Genomic DNA, 9,719 nt, shown 5'->3' with positions numbered 1-9,719 from the left:
TGGCCTGGGAGCTGGAGACCTGGCTCCACCCACACCCTGGGTGACCTTGGGCTTGTGCCTCAGTTTCCTCCTCTTGACATCAGTCATGAAGCTCTGCCAGGAGGATCAAATGGGCTAATTGAGCCACGTGCCTGGCACGCAGGGGGTGCTTGGCAGTGACAGGCATGAGGGGTCTGCGGACGGCCGCCCGTCTGCCCGGCCTCAGGCCCCCCCCAGTCTGGGCCTTGGGCCCCTCTGTAGTTAGCCCCCCACTGACGGCCTGTCTCCAGGAGAACTTCCCGGTAGACTTGGGGGTCAGAGGGAAGGGGGAGCCGGCCTCTTGCCTTCTAATTTAGATTCCTGGGTTTATGGCAGGAAGCACAGCGAGGCTGACGCTGTAATTAAGGCGATTCCTGAGGCTGCGAGAGGAGGCAGGGAGAGGAGCCCACTGCAGGGCTGGCCCCTTGCTTCTCTCTACCCCTCTGCCAGAAGTCCCAACCTCAGACCTTCAGCAGGCTCCTCTGCCTCATAGGCCCCGCTCCTGCACTCCATTTTGCAGCCCAGGAAACCAGAGACGGGCGACTGCATACCAGGGGTCACACAGCACATAGGGACACACGACTAAGCCACCCTTGGGGGCCCCCCTCTGCCAGCTGTGGTCCAGCTTGAGGGTGGAGGGAGAGGCCAGACACGTGGCTTCTTTGTTCTGTCCACCCCTGGACCCCAGGCTCCATCTTTCCTGAGTCCCCTCCCCCGACATTCCTGAGGTGTCTGGGCAGAGTCTGGCCAGGGCTGTGGCAGGAGGGCAGATCCCCGCTCAGGGGTCAAGAGCAGGGCACCAGCCCGGCCTGGGCACCCACCTCCCTGTGGGGCCTGCCCCAGCTGAGACTTGGGGCTGTGCTGGGGTCTGTGGTGGCCAGGGAGAGCACCCGGGGGCTCAGCATCTCTAACCGTTCCTCCCATCGGTGGGGCCCGGCACTCTCCTCCTCGCTGGGTAACCTTGGGCCTCTCCTCTCTGAACCTCAGTATTCTCATCTGTACAAAGGGTGCAACCATCCCAGGAAGGCCAGTTCTCCTCCCTGGCCCCAGCTAGGTTCAGGATGAGACCCCGCCCGCCAGAGCACGTGTGTGGCCTTCACCAGTGCCCACCCTCCCTCTAGTCCTAGCCCTACCAGGCTCTGTGGGGGCAGACCTCAGCCCATTCTGGGCCTCTGCATCCTCCTTTGTAAAAATGAGGGCCTCAAACAAAGTCAGGGTCTCAGACTCTGGGATTTCACTGCTAATACCAATTCAAAAAAGGGGGCAGGCGTGGGTGGGGCTGTGACTTTTTGCTTTGCCAAGTTAGGATATGTTTAAAAACATCATCAAGCACAAAGACACAGGAAGAGCCAAGGTGATGGCACTCACACTCTGTGGAACTTTCTCCATTCCCAGCCGGCTGTGGACATCTTTGCCCCAGACCACCTCAGATTCTGAACTGGGCTCGGGCCTCTGACCCGAGGGTTGGGCTGTTTGGGGGATGTGGGTGTGTGTACGTGTGTGTACATGTGTGTGCGTGTGTGTGCATGTGTGAAGGCGGGCAGGGAGAGCTGCTGAGGGCAGGGGTGGCACTCCCACCCCATAAAGGGCCAGGGCTGCCTCCCAGGCTCAGAGCAGAGCCAGTGCCCAGCCTGGGCCCCACGGAGTGAACACGGGGGTCTGGGTCTGAGTAACAGATATGGATCGGGGCAGGGGTCGGAGGGGGTGTCAGGCATTCCTGAAGCCAGGGAGAAAGGGGACTTTGTTGCCTGAAACTGAGCTACCCCCTGCCTCCTTGCATGCCCGGGCACTCTGCCAAGGATGGAGAAACCCACTCGGGTGGTGGCGGGTGTGCCGAGACCTCTCCTGAAGCCGCTGCGTCCCCCTCCAGGTGTCTCCAGTCGGCTGTGCCCACCTCCCAGCCTAGGGCCCGGACAGGTCTTTCAGAGGGAGCCGTGCCAGCCAGGGAGGGCCTTGGCTGAGGGCTGGAGCCCAAGGAGAGCTGGAGGTTGGGGTGGTGGTGCCAGGATCAGGAGATACCCTGCACACGCCTCCCGCTGGGGTGGTGAGGGGTGTGCTAATGGACAGGGAGCAGGGTTTGGACACTCACGCCATCTGGTCCAGCCCTCACGATAACCCACTTTACGGATGAGTAAATGGAGGCTCAGCCAGGGGAAGGCACGCAAGTTAGTGCAGAGGAGGAACTGCAAACCAGGCCCTCTGACCCCAGGACTAGAGCCTCGGGGACACCCGGGAGAAGGGGCTGCCTGGCCATCCCCAAGCTAGGCCTCCCTCTCTGAGCGCCTGTCCAGAGTGGCCAGGCCTGGGGTTGGTGCCGGCCGCCACTTTCCAGGGTTTCCAGGATCAGATGACCCACAGCATAGATGAGCATGGCGATCAGTAGGTATTTAAGTGCTCATCCATGCTGCTGGGTGACAAGTCCTGTCCCTCCCTAGGCCCCCGTCTGTGCCCCGAGGCTGCTTCCCCCAGGTCTGTCTTTCAGGGACTTTTGCCTCCTCTGGCTCCAGCTGACTCTGCCTCCCTCTCCCAGCCCAGGGCCCCTTGGGGCCCCTGGGGCCTCCCTTCCTCATCTACAGGCTGAATGTCCTGTCGGGGATCCAGGAGGAGGTTCTGCCTGCAGCCTCCTTGTCACAGGCTCTGGCCCTAGATCTGAGGGTGACATGGGGCGGGAAGCGCGGGGCCTGGAGTCCCTTTATCTCTGTTGTCCCACTTGCTGGAAGCCCAGCGAGGAGGGCTGGGGTATGGGGACTGTGACTGGTGGTGGCAGCAGGGCCTCCATCTTGATCTGGAGGCCCAGCTGGGGGAGGTGGCAGGCTCTGGAATGCAAAACCTCTTGCTGTCCCCTCCCGCTGCAGCCTGTGACTCACTTCAGACAAGGTTAAAACACAAAGCACCCTCCTTTGTCCCCAGCATGCTTAATAGGATTGGGCGGGGGTGGGGAGCAGGGCTCTGGTGGGGGCACCTCCCCCTCCGCGGCCACAATGGGGCCCTCTGACATCACGCTACCCCCTGCTGTGATGTCAGAGGCCACCACAATGGCCCTTCCCAGACAGATGGCTGGGGATGGGGAGTGGGGGCGGGGCCAAGACACCTGCATCCCAGGGGCTCAGTCCTGTGCTGAAGATCAGGTCCTGCAGGGCCAGGCGAGCAGTGGCTCTGATCCCACAAATGGCAGACAAATAAATCGACTTTTCTCTTTTTATGAGTCAATACTTAAATAACTATTTTTACAAGTGGACAGTACAATCTTGAAAAAAAAAAGAAAGCTGAGATTTTTCTCGCCCATGCCCCCCTTCCCCCAGTTAAGAACCATTGAGCTGCTCCCTGGTGCCCACTCTTGGGATAAAAATAAAATCCTTAGCAGGGAAATGAGGGCCTCTCGGTTCAGACCCCTGCCCACCCCTGCAGCCTCACCCTCCCTGCTGCCCGGGCCCTGCCCTCAAAGCTGCAGGAACACTGCCTTCCTTCAGCTTCCAAGCTGAACCCCCCTCATTCTTTCCCTACCACCTCATCCTTCAAGTCAGCTCAGACACCACCTCCTCCAGGAAGCCTTCCCTGGCCTGCCCCAGACTCAGCAAGTTGTTCCTTCTCTGGGTCCCATAGCCCCAGTGCTTGTCAGAGCACAGCATTTATCTTTTGAATATTCTCAATGTTTCCATGGGTATCTTTCCCCTGGCAGACTGGGGGGTCTGAGAGGGTACCACCTGGGCTCTCCCACTCCCTACCCTTTCCCTGGCACCGAGCACCATTCATTGATTCCTTCATCAAATATGTGTGGGCATCCCCGGGTGTCAGGTCTGGGGGTTCAGGAGCCGTGAAACAGGACTGTTCTTGCCCTCATGTAACTGGCTGCCGGGCAGGAGGTGGGGGTCTGTGATAGATAATTATCACATCATGTGAGCCTGTAGCTGGAAAGAGTCAAAAGTGCATGAAGGAAATATGGTGGGGGTCAGGGCGCCTTTAAGGTGGGTTATGGGGGGACCCTCTCTGAGGCTGTGTTGCATGAGCTGAAAGGTAAGAGGAAGCTGGTGGGTGGTGCCAACAGTGTGGGGAAGAGCTCCAGGCAGTGGGTGGCACATAGTAGGCCCTCAAGAATGCCTAGGCTCATTCACTCCGAAACCCATCAGTGTAGAGGAGAGCTCTGGGGCAAGGTGCTGGGTTTGAATCCCAACTCAGCCACTTGTTAGCTGTGGGGCTTTGAGCAAGCCCTTCGCTCTTCTGTGCCTCGTGGAAAGGTGACCCAATAAATTATCATCCACAAACGGACAGAGAGTGAAAGGGGGCGCTATTACGAATTACACGGGAAAATAGACCTAAATTGGGTCCTGGGCAAATGGGGTATACAGTCCCCCCATCCGTGGGGTAGATACTGATAGTTCCAGTTCATGGAGTTCTTGAAGAAAGTAACAGGAAGAAAGGCGCTGGGCTGCTCGGAGGAGCAAGTCAGAGACAGACGGCCACACCTCTGAGCATCGTTCCAGCCTCGCTGTGATCCGTGTGCTGAAATGGGGGCACGGGAGAGGGGGGCTGGCTTTTCCCAAATCAGTTGATAGCAGGGATGGGTCTGGAGGTCTCTTGGAGGATGGAGAGTTTGCGTTGGGTCTGGAAGGGTAAGTACAATTTCCACAGGCAGAAATGAGGGAGGAGGATGTGTGTGGGGGTGGGGGAGGGCTCAGATGGAAAATTGAGGGCAGGTTTGGGGAGTCTGGATGGAGTAAGAGGGCAATGGAAGGGGTGTGGGGTTTGGGAGAAGTGGGCATGATGGATGTGTCCTGGGGACTTTGGGGTGGGAGTGTCTGTGCCCAAACACTGGGATTGGTCTCGCTGGCCCCCGAGGCCTGGTCTTTGGAGGAAGGACCCCTCTGCCCAGCAGGAGACCTGGTCACGCAGCTGCCTGGCTCTGCCAGACCAGTGTGGAAACTGAATCCATCCAGCCGGGCTGCCGAGGCCGCTGGGGAATGTGATGAGGCTGCTGAAATGGGGCCCAGGCTCAGGGAGAGAGAGGGGGCCCCCATCCCTGGCAGGGAGGGATGAGGCCACAGCTTCCCAGAAAGCTGGTTCTGGTTCTGCCGACAGAGACTGGCTGACAAGGTTTGGATTGGAAAGCCAGACCCCAAGGGGCTGGAGTGGGGCCTGCTGCCTGGGGCCGCCTGGGGAGAGGGCGTCAGGAGTGGGGAGCGTGCAAGTCAGTGGTGGGGGGCCGGAGCCCCTCATCCCAGCTGGGACGGACCTCCTTGGGCCTTCCACATTACAAGTAGACAAACAGAGACCCGGAGACGCCCGGGACACGCCCAGGGTCCCACAGCCAAGTCAACAGGAGGTGGCCAGTAGACCCCCTGTCTTCCTCTTCCAGTCCAAGGGTCTTCCTGCTGCCCTGCTTATTAAGAACCTCCAAGACCCCCAAATGTCACTCAGCAGCAGGCAGTGGGACGAGATGGCCTTTGTCTCATACTGTGCTCTGTCATCCCCTAGCTGTGGGATCTTGGTCTGACACCATAAGCCCTCTGAGCCTCAGTGTCCCCGTCTGTGAAATGAGGACAAATCTGTGCCTTGCAGGGTCATTGTGACCTTTCAATAAGACAATGTGGGTCTCGGGCTTGGCACGCTGACTGACACATAGTAGGTGTTCGTAAATGCTTGATCTCTTTTCCTTTACTGCCTGTGTGGTCCTGGCTACCCGGCGGGAGCTGGGGCTGTCTGCACAGCATGTACCCCCCGCAACCCACAACTCAGGGATTGAATAATTTGGCTCCAAATGGCTCCACTGGGCCCTCAGGTCCCAAAAGCCTGGCCCCGCTCCTCTTATTCATTTATTAAGCAAATATTTATTGAGGGCCTCCTGGGTACCAGACCCTGTTCTGGGGAAAGGGCAATCGAGGCCTAAAGCAGAGCATTGGGACGACACAGAGGACAGAAATGCGCACTCAAGCACCCCACACACGTACGCGTTCAATCTCTGTTCTAGCAGCATCTGTCATGTGCCAGGCCCTATCCTAGGTCCTGGGCCACAGCCAGAGGTAGGGGGTGGGGATGGGGAGGAGAGGCTGAGAGCTTGCCCATTCCTCCAGGATTTGCTAATTAATTAGGAAACCCAAGGTCGGTGCCTGGCGATACTGTTTTAACTTGCCACCTGGACTGGGAACAGCGGAGGGAGAGGGTGACTCCCACCCAGCACCCTTGTAATTGCTGCCTTCGCCTCCTTCAGGGCTCTGTTGGAGCATCAAAGGGCTGCCAAGGCCCCTGCAGCTCAGAGCCCAGGAAGCACAGCGGGCTGCAGGCCCACTTCCCAGCTGAGACCCCTGAGGTCAGAGATAAAGGTTCTGCTCGGAGTGGAAATGAGAACGGGGCTGGCGTCACGGGGCTGCTCTCGGCGTGACAGCCAGGGGCTAGCGTGGCGCTAGAGCTGGAGTACGGCTTGTCCCGGTCACAGGGTGGAGACTCAGGCCCCACCCACAGAGATCTGGAGCACAGAGGGCGCGGACAGGCTCTTCCGGGGACACTTCTCTCCCCCTCCACTTGACCCTGGCCTCAGCTTGGATGGCTCTTCCTCCTCCAGGAAGCCTGCCTGAACCTTCCAGACTGGTCAGGTGGCCCCCTCTGGCTTCTATAATACCCAGCCCCTCCCTCTCTTAGCCTGGGTCCTGCTGTTTTGCCACCACCACCCCCACTTGACCGAGAGCTCCATGAGGGCAGAGAGGGGCCTTATCCATCTCGTGGCCCCACTGCCCAGCCTGGCCCGGAGCAGGAGACGTTCACTGAGGGAAGGAGTAAAGGAACCAACCCATCTCCATCCTCTCCTCTGCCGGCCCCAACTGGGTGCCTGAGGTGTGGGGCCCTGTGGCATTTGGGGACCTCGGGCAGGTGTTATGGCCTCAGTTTCCCCAGAGTCAGTGCTTCTCAGACCATATCTAGGGAGGTGCCCATCATGGCAGAGGGGAGAATGTCCTGTCTTGGCAGTTGAGGGCAGCAAATGGAAAACCATTTTATCAGGGGCTCTGTGGCACCGAGGCTGCCTGGGCTTGACTCCTGCCCCTGCCGTGCGTGAGCTGGGCGGCTCTGGCTGGTTACTTAACCTCCCTGTGCCTCAGTGCTCAAATCTGTAAAATGGGATACCAACGGTACTCACCTCGAAGGGTTGTTGGAAGAATTAAATAAATCAACATGGGCAAAGCACCTAGAGCAGTGGATGGCACCCCACAGATCCTATGGAAGTGTTGGCTGATACTTGATCTTAAATTCAAGCAACATATTCCTGCTGCTCTAGGTGGGTTTGTTGGTTGGTTCACTGAAGATGTTAACTTGGTTACGGTAGTGTTCGCTAGGTTTCTCCACTGTGAAATTTCTTTTTCTTTTCTTCCTCTTCTTTTTTTTTTTCTTTAACTCTTTCTACACTTCCTTTCTTTGGAAAGGTACCACGAGGTCCAGTCCACACTCAAAGTGGTGGGGAATTAAGCTCCACCTCCTGGAGAGGAAGCCTGCAGGAATCCGTTGGAATTCTTCTGTAAGGAAGATTTGTCTAGTCTCCCCCATTTATTTATTTCTTCAATCATTATTTATATCAGCATGGACTCAAGGATATTTATTTTATACTTTGGGTTATAATCTAATTCTGTGTTATTTGATCTGTTGCTCGACCGGGTCTAGGTTTGGCCACTGGGAACTTTTTCATGTTGGCTCCTGTGTCTGACATCCTCCCATCTGTTTATCTTTGGATCGTTTCCCTACTCTCTAGCACTACAAGATGCTCCAGACTCATCTTGCATTTTCCTGGCCCTACCCCTGGAATCTGTCATTTCTCTGAGGTGTCATGGTTCCTTTTGTTAGAGAGTGGTGTTTAGGAACCAAGATCTGGGGGCCAGATGTGCTTATTGCTACCGGGGTGTCACTGCTTCTAGGCCTTCTAGGAGCAGAGCTGGGTTTTGCTTTAATTAAAAAAAAATTAAGGGGCCGGCCCCGTGGCCTGGTGGTTAAGTTCGGCACGCTCCGCTTTGGTGGCCCAGGATCGGTTTCCGGGCATGGACCTACACCATTCATTGGCGGCCATGCTGTGGTGGCGATCCACAAACAAAATAGAGGAAGACTGGCACAGATGTTAGCTCAGGGCAAATCTTCCTTAAGCAAAAAAAAAAAAAATTGTTTCCCCTCTTGCCAATCATGGGGTCTGTTGGAGGCTCCAGACAGCTGCCAACTGGCTTTTAGCACAGACCCGTCTGCAGCCCACAGGCCTGTGCAATCTCAGGTGCCCTTAGAGGGCCTTATGCCCATCAGGGCTCCAAGGAAGAGAGAGAGCGTGAGGTCACCTGCCCCCAGGCTGAGCCACTTCCTATGTCCACTCCTGCTCACCACCAGGGCCATCGGGTAGCCACGTTGCTTTGGGAACAGGCCCCAGGCCTGGCCTCAGGTGCCCTCACAGCCCAGATTGCTGCCAGATTGCAGGCTTGCTCCCTGCTGGATCAACAGCTCTGTCAGTGGTTGTGGCAGTAGTTATAGGCCAGTCACAAAGCCATGGTGGCCACCCAGGGCAGGCCAGGCCAGGGTCATGTCCCAGCAGGCGTGACTCAGCCACCATGCCCCGCATGCCCAGGGGCCCAGTGCTAACGGGAGGGAGGCCTGGCGAGCCGATCCCAGCCCCGCCCCACACGGCACCTTGTGCTGATGCTCAGTGGGCCGGGACCCAGAGCTGGCTCCCCATGGAGGTGGCTCTCCGGGAATGGCAGGGAGTGAGGGCAGAGGTTTGAGGTCAGGCCAGCCTTGAGACCCAAGGCAAGCTGAACGCCCTCCCCGCTTTGCTGGAACGTCTCATCTGTCTCCCCACAGCTCCAGGCTGGGAGTGAGGCTGCCCAAGTTCCAGGCCTGCCTCTACCAGTGACTTCTGTTTTGGGCACAGTAGCCATGTCTCACCTTGCTTAAAATCTTCAGTGGTTCCCCACTGCCCTCAACTTAAAATCCCCACCTCTGGACCTGCTTTACTAGGCCTGGAGACCTCTTCAGCACCCCACGTCACGCCTTAATAACACAGAATTGCTTGTGGTTCCCCCTTGCACAACCACACAGTTTCACGCCTCCATAGTTTATTCTGCCTGCATCGCCCTCTCCCACTGCTTCACTGGTTAATTCCTACTTGTCCCTGAGGTCTCAGCTCTGGGGTCACCTCCTCCAGGAAGACTTCCTCCTGTGCCCCAGATCATCTCTGCTCACCTGCTTGTGTCCCTGGTTGCCTGTGTATGACACCTTCCTAAGGCCCACTGTGAATGACCTCTGGCATGCAGGGCAGCAACCTGGTATGGCGGAGAAGGCTCGAGGTTGAAACTGGGACTCTGGTTTCCCTCAAGGCTTCGGCTCCTTCTTGCTGTGTGACTTAGGGCAAGTCACTGCACATCTCTGAGCCTCCGTCTTTTCATCTATCAGAAAAGCATCTAATTGGGATTCCTGCTTTCCATTCTGGCCTCTGCCTCTAACATGCTGTGTGGCCTTGGGCAAGCCCTGTCACTGGGCCCAGCCTCAGTTTTCCTCTCCTGTAAAATGGGGCCGCCCACAAAACTCAGAGTGCTGAGGCTCCAACAAGCCAAAACTTGTGAATACCTTTTGTAAACCTCAGAGCCCTATACAGATTCCAGAAGAATCTATTTCAACAGCTCCGTGGAGATGTGTGGGCGCGAGGCCCATGGCTGCTCTCACCATTCTCCTGCCTCTCAGCCCTT

Source organism: Ceratotherium simum, chromosome 22 (genome assembly GCF_057802395.1).
Source record: "Ceratotherium simum simum isolate JZ-2026a chromosome 22, ASM5780239v1, whole genome shotgun sequence".
NCBI classification, from domain to species: domain Eukaryota; kingdom Metazoa; phylum Chordata; class Mammalia; order Perissodactyla; family Rhinocerotidae; genus Ceratotherium; species Ceratotherium simum.
Note: the sequence above shows the minus strand (reverse complement) of the source record.